At 62.4% G+C, this 11306-nt stretch overlaps 1 long non-coding RNA gene across 1 annotated transcript; it reads left to right on the top strand.

Annotated features, from left to right (window-relative positions):
- The first annotated feature begins 1757 nt into the window (after positions 1 to 1757).
- Positions 1758 to 10681, top strand: LOC118995019 (uncharacterized). The gene is made up of 3 exons (XR_005068184.1): positions 1758 to 1793; positions 4642 to 5016; positions 9422 to 10681. It is a non-coding gene; the product is annotated as an uncharacterized LOC118995019 (long non-coding RNA).
- The last annotated feature ends 625 nt before the right edge of the window (positions 10682 to 11306 follow it).

Raw genomic sequence — 11306 nt, 5'->3', positions numbered from 1 at the left:
TCAAGTGGTTCCCCAGACCAGGCCAGCCCATCTTCCCCTCCATGCCCGGGATACCCTGGGCTTTTTTGTCGTCCACAGGCTTTGGCGCGAATAGCCCAACCTTCGGGGTAGCAGGGATCGGTCGGGCGATGCCTGGTAGGAAAGGCTGTCCTTCTACCCGAACGGTCAAGGGGCGCCCAGAGAGAGTGCCTTTGCTGTAATAACGCTCAATGCCACCAGCATTGTCTGCCAGAGGGGTGGGGAACAAGCCTTCCATCTGGTGTCCTACATCAGCTGAGCAGGCCATGCCCGGCATCGGGGACCACCACCAACAGTCAGTCTTAGGTCAGGACTTCGGGTCCGGACAGCCAGGAAAGGGGAAGGCATTCGCCAGCTCCAGGTGCCGCCTGAGGGCCTCCCTGAGCTAGCGACGCGAGTGAGAACGGTCAGTGGCAGAGGCCGCAAGCAGGGACTTGCAACCTCGCTTCCAGGAGCGCTCGCCCTGAGAGCTTCGGCTCCTTCCTAGAATTTCTAGTACATTCGGAAGGACCGAGGGCTTCCCGCCGAGCCCAGAAGAGTTGGAGGGCCCGCCCCGGCGGGCGGCGGAGCGCAGCCTAGGAGTGGGAAGTCTGCTCAGCCGCATTCCCGCCGCGCCGCCCCCTCGGCCCAGCCCCGCCGCGGCGCCCCAGGAAGCGCCTCGGAAAACAAAGCGCTGCGGTTTCAGCCCAAGGTTAAAGTCCACCGTGAGCGTTTTTTTTCCCCCACCGGAATCTAAAAGCGATAGCATTTCTCCAAATAAACCGCCAATAAATCAGCTCCCGGCCGCCTGCCGAAGCGCTCTGCTGACCTTGGGGAATGGTTTTCCTGCTAGACAGTCGGAGGACAGGCGTGGGGAGGGGGGACACGCTGCCTGCTGTGCCCCCTCCAGAGACAGGCAAAGAGGGGATGGCCAAGGGCACTCGTGGGCGTCTGTTGTGGTATTTGTGTGCCCAAAGCGGGTGGAGGGGGTTTGCAGTGTGTGTGTGTTGGGCGCGGTGGGGGGAGGATCGTGGTTATTGGAGCCGTCAGCGCCCAGTCGTGGGGGGCTGTTACCGTGGGCGACGGCTGCTTTGCGGGAGACTGACCACGTGCGCGCCGGGCGGCCTAGGCTGCCTGCACCGGCCTAGGCACTGTGGGGGCCTCCTCCTTTGTCTGGGTGTGCCCGGGGTGTGTTCTGCAGGCGAGTTTGTGTGGGTGTGACTAATGGGATTTATGTGTGTCAGTGCCAGGGTGACTAATGGAGGGCTTGGCAGCACGTGTGTGGGGGAGGGGCGCCGAGCCTAGGTGGGGAGGCAGGGCCCCCCGAAGGGGGCCGCCCGGGCTCCTAGAGGTCTGCCTCCCCCGCCGCCGCAGCCCAGTCGGGCCTCCGAACCCCGCCCTCTCTGGCAGGCCTGTGCAAGCTGAGAGTTCTGGAGCAAATTCCTCCGCCAGGCTGGCCCCCCAGAGGGGCCTCCGACCCTTTCCAGTGCCCTGACCCACGTGGCCCTGCCAATCCCCGCGGTCCCACCCCTTCCGCGCAGAACACTCCCAGTTTCCTCTTTTATAGTCTGAAAATTCCTTTTGTGCAAACTGGCCCCTCTTTGGAGATGACTTTGACGGCCCCTGACTTTGGTAAGGTCCTGCTGTGTCACAGATGGGAAACTCAGGGTGCAGAAAGAAGTGACACGTTGGCACAGCCAAGAAGTGACGGCTAGACCCTCACTTCTGGGGATACAGACCTGGAGCCCCAGCGCCCCCGGGGAGCCCCCGGCCCGACCCAGATTAGCTTCTAGAAGGTAAACGTCCCTCCACCCCGCCACCCCCTTCACTGCCCTTTCCCATCAATCCTCTCCCTCTACTAGGGCCTCTCCTGTCCTCCCCTGGGCGGAGGTGACAGGTCAGAAGTCAACGAGAGTCCATTTGGCCTGGGGCTGCGTGAGGTCAGGCTGACCCAGGGCACATTCCTGGCTGGAGGTGGCTGTGGTGAGGAGTTCAATGGGCCTGGCCCAGGAGCAGGGGTCCAGAGCGCCCCCACCTGCCCTGAAACCCCTCGGGGCTCACCTGAAGATTTTGCCATTTCTCATGAGCCTCTGAGCTTTCTAGTTTCTCTCTCTCTCTCTCCCTCTCACACACACACGCACACCCTGGGCGTTCCTTTCAGTATTCTTTCTGCTACTTGCACACAGGTCTGTCCCCGGGTTATCTGGGCCCCACAGACACTTCTCAAAATGGTCCCTGCAGCCCAGAGAGCTGGGTGACCCTCCTCCGGTCACCGGGCTTGGGTGGTAACAGGCAAGCCCAGCCCTCCATCTTCGGTGCCCCATGGCCCATGGTGACATGTCTAGGGAGGGGGCAGCAGGGCCTAACTCGTCCTCCCAGGTCTCCCAGGATGTCCGTCCCCCTCCCCCCCCCCGTCCCCTCTCTGTGTCTCTCTGTCTCTTTCTCTCTTCTCAGTCACACACACACACACTGGCTCTCTCACTCTCTCTTCACCTCCTTTCCTTTTAAAAAAAAATCTTTCTTTGGCATTTTCTTTCAAGCAGAAAATAAAAACATTTCCCATGGCTGTAGCTTTGAAAGCTTTCCTTTTCTTGCCGCCTCTTTCACCCCCACCTCCCATGTCAATCCATTTCCAGAGTCAGCATAAAGTCGGAAACAAACCCGCAAAGATTGAGCTGGACAGGCGTCCCCGCTGCGTACCCCCCCCCCCACTTTCTGTGTGTTTTGGTCTGTCTCCACCTGAAGATGAGCGGGGAGCAGCACCGCACCCTCACACACGCACACAGGCACTCTCGGTCTTCTGAAGCCATAAGGAGTTGCTTAAGAACCTTCTAGAACCAGCCTTGGCTGGTGTGGCTCAGTGGATTGCATGCTGGCCTGTGAACCAAAAGGTCACCAGTTCGATTCCCAGTCAGGGCACATGCCTGGGTTATGGCCCAGGTCTCCAGAAGGGGGCGCATGTGAGGCAACCACACACTGATGTCTCTGTCCCTCTCTCCCCTTCTCCTCTAAAATTAAATAAAATTTTAAATAAATAAAATCTTGGGGTGGGGGAAGAACCTTCTAGAACTAGCCAGCCGTGAAATGTCCACCTTCTCTCTCACACTCTCCTGTCCAGCCCTGCTCACCTGGACCAGCTCCCACCGACCCTCCTCTGTCAGGGATTCACACTTTCAGGTCCCGACCCCCAGGACCTCCGAGCGTGACCCTCTTTGGAAATAGGGCCATTGCAAGTGTGATAAGATGAGGTCACCCTGGAGTAGGGTGGGCCCTAATCCAATGTGACAGCTATCCTTATAAAAAGGGGACCCAGATGCGGAGGGAAGACTGTGGAAAGGCGGAGACAGCAAGGCAAAGAGCAAGGCTGGGAGCAGGCCCTTCTTCGGGGGGGCCGGAGGGAGCCCACCCTGCCCACACCCTGACCTTTAGCTCCTGGCCTCCAGACTGGGAGACAGGATGCCTCCAGGGTGCGTGCCGCCACCCTGCAGTCCTCGATGACGGCCACCCTATCAAACCAACACGTCATCCCAAACGGAGGCACCCTTGGGAGTGAGGCAGGAAACAGGAGAGGACGGCCACGTATGCTGCTGTTCAAGGGACGCCGGTGCATCGGTCAGAGTGGGCTGCAGTGACGAAGATTCCCCCCAACAGCACACAGAGCTGTGCGCTCCCCGGCCCGTCGCCCACTGTGAACTCAGCCGCCCTCCAAGGCGGCTGGCCTCCTGTGGGGGCTCCTGGGCAGTGTGGTTAGCACTGTGCTGACCGAATAAAACGGCCGGGGAGGGCGCCTGCTGCCCTGTAGGGCTTCCCCCCACTGCCACCTTCCACTCAGGTCCCATGCCCCTGGTGGCTAAGGCCTTCCTGAGGCCACACCCCCACTTCCTTGCATCTATCCACTCATGTTCATTTAACAAATACCCACAGGGTCAGGCCCGGACGACAAAGTGACACCACAGTCCTGTCCTCATGGGGCTTACAGTGGGACATGTGGGTGAGGACCAGGCCAGGGGACGCAGAGCCTGCCCCTCGGGAGGAGAGAGATGCCCTGAGGCCGCTGCCCGAGTGTGGAGTGTCGCAGAGAGTGCTGGGTGCCGCTGGTCGCAGCCCGGAAGTGTGACTCCCTCGGGTGTGGAGGGACACGGCGCTCTCTCCCGCTTAACTCTCCTTCCTCGCCTACGGACGTTCATTGTTCATTTCCTCTGTGCGGGGAGAGGGCCAACCTCAGATCTGCAGCAAGAAAGAGGCCCTGCCCCGAAAAGTCGTGGGGTGGGGGTGGGGGTGTCAGCCCTAGAAGGGGTGACACAGTATGGACAGCACTGCAGACGGAGGCTCTGTCTGCGGACAAGCTCATCAGACCTGAGTGATGAGAGATGAGCCTTATCTGGGCCTTGCCGGAGAGGCGGAACTCCACCCCCACCCTGTGCCCCTCCTCCAGCCCCTCCAGTGCCCCTGAGTCCACTCTCCCTCCCCCCACGCCGCCCACACCAGGTCACGATTTCTATTCCCCCCCCCCTCCCCACAGTAAACGACCACATTGGAGGCCGTGGCCTGGCTTCCTGACACATTGTATCCTCGGCCACACAATGTCTCTCCTCTGCAGCCTTGACATTCTTCCCACTGGAGGTGGAACCTTGTGTCTTACAGCCAGATGCAAGGCAGTGACATTGTGACTTCTGAATCAAGGTCAGAAAAGGAGACTCAACATCACCCCAGGCACTGGGATATTCATGAGAGGAACCTGGAGCCGCCAGGTGAGACCCTCGACTGCCCGAGGCCACCACAACCTACAGAGCATCTGAAGAAGCTCCAGCCACTTGCACAGGCCACGGGCAGGTCCTCCGGCCCACATACGGCCACGTCGAGGTCCCCACATCAGCCAGCGCCCACCACGAGATGTGTGAGCGCGGGAGAGGGAAGATCCTTCTCAGAGCCACGTGGGCGAGGCTCAAGGCTCTGTGACTGCCCTGGTCACACGGGGCAGCTGAGCTGGGCCAGTCTCTGGCCAGGCCACCCCTGCAGGTGGGTGCCGATTCGATGAAGGTGGAGTCAGCCAGCTTGGCTGCCAGTTCTGGACCACCACCCACTTGCACCCAGTGTGGCATTTGCAAAGCCACTGCCCACCTGTGAACCTCAGTTTACCTGCATAGAAAAGGGGACTCTCCCAGGAACAAGTGAGGGTGTGGGGGGGCCTGTTAGGGCCAGCAGATGGCAGCCAAGATGGCCACCTGTGTGAACGGGGACCGGCAGGTTTTGGGGAAGCCTGAGGGCCCCAGAGCCCCGTGCCCCAGGGCAACCAGCGCCTGCCTCCCTCCCCTGGCACTGCACGGCCGGAGTCAGCCCTGCCTGGAGCCAGGACCCCAAAGCTTCCCGACCAGGACAGCTTGGTCACCGAGTGGACTGCTTTCCTGGGCCCGCCTTAACAAATGCTGCTGACAGGGTGGCTTCAGGCAACAGGCACGCGTGCTCTCCCAGTTTAGGAAGTCCGAAGTTCAAAACCAAGGGGTCCGTAGGGCTGGCTCCTTCTTGGGGCTGCGATGGACAGTCTACCCCAGGCCTGTCCCAGCTGCTGCTGGCGGCGGCTGGCCTGGGGCCCCTTGACTCGGAGCTGCATCCTTCCAGTCTCAGCGTCTGCCATCGCTCGGCCGTCTGCCCTGAGTGCACCCTCACGGGGCCTCTCCTCTGTGGGTGTCCCCTCCAGAGGACCCCGCCCTGTCATATCAGGCAGAGGTTCCCCTCTCCAGCGAGATTCTCTCCACCCATCACCTTTGCAGCCACCGTTGCCAGGGGAGGCCAGGTGCTGAGGTTCCTCGGGCCAGGACTTGAACACATCTTGGCCCGCACAGCTCAACCTTCAAGACCCAGTGGGGGCCCTCGGCCCTCAGCCCTGTCCCAGTCAGGACACCACCCGGAGCCCTCCCTCCGGCCCACCGCTCCCCCTGCCGGGCCTCTACTGGCCTGTCCCGGTGTCCTGGTGCAGGGCCACGGCCTTGCTCTCCCAGGTGCCCAGGTCACTGCCTCTCCATTTCCAGTGGGTGGCTGGAGCCCGGCGCCCCAAGAGAGGGCTCTTGTTGGGATGTGGTAACAGAGGCCCAGACAGCGGAGGCGGCTGGTCCCAGGCCACAGGGCTGAGTGGCGATGGAGGGGACTTGGCCTCAGGCCTTCTGGCTGTGTTCCTCTCTCCGGGGTTGCCCATCACCCCTCTTACAACTGTCCCCTCGGGCACCATGACACAGGCCGGGCGCTTCAGCTACAGAGATTTCGTTCTCACAGTCCTGGAGGCCGAAGGTCCAAGGTCAAGGGGCGGCAGTTCCAGTGACGGGCCAGGGCCCACTTCCTCGTTTGCAGGTGTCCAGTGTTCCCCCCAGTGTCTTCACCGCACGAGGCGCAAGGCAGCTCTGTGAGGTCTCCCAATAAGGGCACTGACCCCCTTCCTGGGGGCTCCACCCTCAGGACCTCCCCACCTCCCCTCCTGACACCACCACGTTGGGGTGCAGGACCCCAACACAGGAATTGGGGGGCAGGGACACAAACCTTCAGGCTATAGTGCAGCCCACAGCAGGGAGCCCCCCACAGTGTGCCCACCCAACACACCTCTGTGAAGGTCCCTTTGCTGGGGGAGCGGAAGGACACCCCCGGGGTAGGGTTTTCCAGGACAGGCAGAAGTTTGCTGGGGAGGCAGAAACAGGCACGCGCTGCGGCCCCGCCCCGCCCTGCAGGCAGGGCCTGTCCCGCCTCCAGGAGGCGCGGGCCCGCTCAGGTGACTTGCAGCATCTCTCTCCCCTTCACGCCTGGGTGGGCTGAGTGGTGTTTATTCAGACTTTCATTTTATTGGTGTTTTTGTGGAAAGCACAGGAATTTTTCATGGCTGGTTTCGGTTCTCTTCCAGCAACGGCTGCATCTTTGTACTCAAGGTACAAATTATGTGTCAGCTCCATTCACCATCAATCGGCGGTGGCCTTGGGGGCTCGGAATACTCTGGAAGCCAGCTCTGGCTGGAGGCAGTGCAGGTCTGAATGGGCCATGGTCCCCAAAATGACTAAGGATGGTGCAGGGCTGGGTGGGATGCAAGGAGGGTGAGTGGGGAACGATAACCACCTCTTCCCCTCTGTTCTGTGACCTGGGACAGGCTCAGTCTTCTGGTCTGTGAAATGGGTGCTGAGGTGAACGCTGGGCACAGGGCCCCATGCACCTCGTGTTCCACTGGGCTGCCCCCACGGCTGTGCCCAGGGCTCTCAGCTCCAGGGCAGGGGTAGAGCTGGGCCTGCCCGTATCGGCCAGCACAGCCACTGGCATCTTCGTTGCTGGTCCCACCAGCCACCCAGCTCCCCGAGCCTCCTCCAGGCCAAGGGCTTCCTGGGGTGCACACAGAATGCAGGACTCCACCGAGGGAGGGCCAGGAACTCTGTCGGGGGCCACGCCCTTAGGAAGCCCGACGGTTCCTCTGGGAGCTACCGGGAACCAGCCCCCAGCTCCTGCCCCTTTGGACGTGGGGCTGGTGGGTCTCAGAGACCCAGCTCTCCCACCAGGGACCCCACCAGGCTGTTCCTGAGGCTTCCTATCTCCAACCTCAATCAGATGATCTCAGACCACACACGTGGCCTGGGGCCACTGGAGACACGGGCGCACACCCGGGTCCCCTCTGTGTGATGATACAGGGATGGCCAGCAGTGTGCAGGGTCTAGGGAGAACCCCAAACACAACCTGGGTGCCTACAACCAGGGTGTCCCCGAGGAGGGGAGGCAGAATGCAGGGTTTGAAAACTATTCATTTTCGGTTCCCGACATCGGACATGCCTCCGTAAAGGCCCCAACAGCAGTGGTGGGGTGGTGGGGCCTCCGGGCCTCCACTGGCCACAGAGCGGCCTCTGCTGACCTTTCTCTGGCCCAGACCTGCTGACTCGCTGCTGGCTCGGTCCACACCCGCTAGGTCTTCGGGACAGCCCAGACCGGCCTCGTTTCCCCAGCCCCCGAATCTGAGCTGCACCGCAGACTGGGCGGCTTCAACAACAGAAACGTATCTTCTCCCAGTTCTGGGTTGACCAGTGTCTCTCCCGAGGCCGCTCTCCTTGGCTTGCGGTCGTCCGTCTTCCCCGTCTTCTCCCTGTGTCCCCCAGGCGTGGCCAGCCCCTGTGCATGCCTGCGTCTGCATCCTGATCTCTTCCTGTACGGACTAGTGTCCCTGGGTCACAGCACCCCTTTTATCGTCCCCTTCCTATTCCTGCCTCACTTCCCGCCTCCCCTCTGGGGGCTCCTCACTTGAGTCGGGCTCTGTCTCCAGGGAGCCCAAGCGCAGACCACCAGGAGTGAGACAGGGTGGGAGGGCCTACCTTTACACCGGGTGCAGGGAGACCCCCTGACTGGCTCTGGTCTGGCTCAGCCCCCACCAGGAGAACTGCTGTGGCTGCATTCGGACAAGTCAGGGGACAGACAACTGTCCTTGAGAACACACCAGCCCACACAGCTCCCCTGGGACTTGGCTCCCATTCCCGTAACACGGGCTGAAGACACTGTCTCTCGGAGGTGACGCCTGGTGGGGGGCCTGCAGGAAGCGTGGCTGAAATGAGGGGACGCAGGGGTTCAGGGAGCTGTGGACCGTACAGTGCTCTTGCTGTCCGTCTGTCCCTCCTTCCCCAACACCTCCTCTCCGAGAGCTCATTGGGAACTGGGGAGCAGTGTTAAAACTTCAGAGGGTGGCATGAGCCAGGGCCCCCAGGCCCCACCAGGCTGCATGGCCACCCGGTTCTGGGGTGAGGCTGCAGGGAAGAAGTACTTTGCTTGCCAGACCCCCCCCCCCCCGTGTACCCTCAGCCCTCCTACCTCACCCCCACCCAAAGCAGCAGGCAGGCAGGGGGAGCCAGCACCACGCTGGGGCAAGGGGTAGTCCCGGGGCGCTGGGGCCCAGGACAGGGTGGGTGGAGGAGCCTGACAGCCTTGGCCTGCTCCTCCCCCCGCACCCCACACATGCCTTCCCGCTGCCCCCTCATGCCTGAAATTCCACCCTCAGCCGCACCCCGGGGCTTCAAGTTCTGGTTGGGGAGGAGCCACCTGGTGCCAAGTCTGCAGGGGCTCAGGTCTGGCCAGACTCGCTGGGTCACCTGGGACAGGCCTTTCTGTCTCTGGGCCTCAGTGCCCCTGTCTGGAAAGTGGGGGGGAGAAGGAGGACCCCAGGGAATACAGGGGGCCCTGAGGTCGGTCCCACACACCCATGTCCCTCCCTGGAGGGGCAGGGTCTGCAGGTCACACAGCAGGTGTGTTGTGCAGGCCTGGCCCCCGCCCTGCGCCCTCCCGGTGCAGAGCCCCCGAAGCTGGCCCACATCCCCAGGGGCCCAGCAGGTGGGCTGGCCCTCACCCTGCTGGCCCCACAGGAACCCAGCTCCCCGCGAAGGGTGCCTCGGGAGCTTAATTCGGTTCTTTTCCTCCTGCAGCCAGGTTGTCCCTGGAGACCCACTCCCTCCTGGGAATTTGAAAGCTTCCCAGTTGCCAAGGAAGAGGCGGGTCCCGCCCGAGGCGGTGCCAGGCTTCCATTTTAATTAAGAGCATTTTTAGCCTGGGCGGCAGGCTCCCAGAGGCCCTGGACATCCATCTTCCGCGGCGGCCACAGGAACGATGGACGTGTGCCAACCATGGACCAGGAGCCCCCACCCCCACATCCCCACGGGCTCCCCCTCCACAGGCAGGATGTGGGGCGCCCTCAGCCCTGGCAGCAGGCGGCGCGGGGTCCAGGTGGGAGCCCAGCACTGAGGGCACAAAGCCCCAGGCCCCGACCCCCCTCTTTGCTGGTGTGCCCCCAGTCCAGCCGGCCCAGACTGGCCCACAACAGCCCACTGTTGGCACTGACCACCTCCAGTCCTGGCCACCTCACGGCCCCTGGTCACCCTGTCACCCACGGCCAAACGGTGCAGTGGGCGGGGTGTGTCCCCCAAAAGATATGTCCGCCCAGAACTTCCCAACAGGGCCCTGTGTGGAAGTGGGGTCTTTGACAGTAAGGGTGGTGGGACACAGGGATCCCCTGCATAGGGACGGGCCTTAAATCCAGTGATGAGTGTCCCCAAAAGGCACACGCACACACACACGTGCACACGGAGTGAGGAGACAGAGGCCGGATGGCAGTGACGCGTCCTCAAGCTGAGGAACACCAAGGGTCGCCACTGTCACCACCCAAGCCGGGAGGCGTGGAGCAGCCTCTGCCCCGAACCCCCTGCAGGGAGGGGCCGCTCCTTGTCTGGGACTTTCGGCCTCTGAGTGGGAGAGAACGCACCCCAAGCTCGACCCAGGGGCCCCTTCTGCAACCCGTTGGGGGGGGCAGGGGAGGGGGCCCAGCGCCACCTCCCACCCCAGATGAGGGCTGTCCAGGGCTGAGCTCCCTCAGCTCAGCCAGCACCGGGCATGGAACCTGTTTTCCATAAACTGTTTTGAACCGAATTTCATTTCTCTCGCCCAAGAAGAGTCTGGAAGAGACGCCCAGACTTAGGGCGGAGGGTGTTGGGGGAGGAGGGACATTTGTGGTTTGTTGGGGGTCATTTCCTTTCCTTCCTTTTTCTTTCTTTCTGGCATTATCTGTCCCTCCTGGTTTTCCTCTAAGAAACCTCCTTGGCCAATGGACTCTGCAAGTGAGGCTCTGCCCCCGGGGAGGGGGTAGTTCTGAGATGGGGGTGATGGGGCGAGGCCTGCCCAGGGTCTCCTCCCAGCCCGCACATGGAGCCCTTTCCCCACCTGGGGCCTCGCTGTGGGGGGGCCCCCCAGCAGGCAGGGGCCTCCCCGGGGGCTGCCCTGAGCGCCCCCTGCCCCCGGAGGGTGCTCTGGAAATCACAGGAGCCCCGTTTCCCTGGCCGTGTCCAACACCAAACCGCCTTTCCGGAACGCCAGCCTGCCCAGCATGTGGCTGGCCCACTGCTCCCCCTCGGCACGTCCCTGGGCCCGTGGCCTTACTGTGGCCTCTCCACTTTGCTGAAGAGGAAATGCTGAAGGAGGGAGGGACCAGCATCGAGCGTCGTGGGCCTGCCTGGCACCCCGCCCTGGTGGCCTGCCTGGACCACCCAACCTTCCACAGCTTCCCCACCCAGCACCGCCCAGTGCCGCCCTCCACGGCCCAGTTCACCGGCTCTCTGCACCCCCACTCTTCACTTGTTGGCAGGTTCAGCCTGCGCTCTTCCTCTGAGAAGGTCCCCTCCCTGGAGGGCACTCATTTTCTCAGTGACATGGACGCCTCAGCCCCTGGTGATGGACCAAAACCCATGCCGGCAGCTGCACCCTCTCCTGCCTCTCTCTGTGAGTCTTGGCAGCTAACAACCCTTCTCCAAAAACCACCCT

Source organism: Sturnira hondurensis, unplaced genomic scaffold (genome assembly GCF_014824575.4).
Source record: "Sturnira hondurensis isolate 20B ecotype Veracruz unplaced genomic scaffold, ASM1482457v3 Scaffold0009733, whole genome shotgun sequence".
NCBI classification, from domain to species: domain Eukaryota; kingdom Metazoa; phylum Chordata; class Mammalia; order Chiroptera; family Phyllostomidae; genus Sturnira; species Sturnira hondurensis.
Note: the sequence above shows the minus strand (reverse complement) of the source record. Positions and strands in the feature narration are given on the sequence as shown.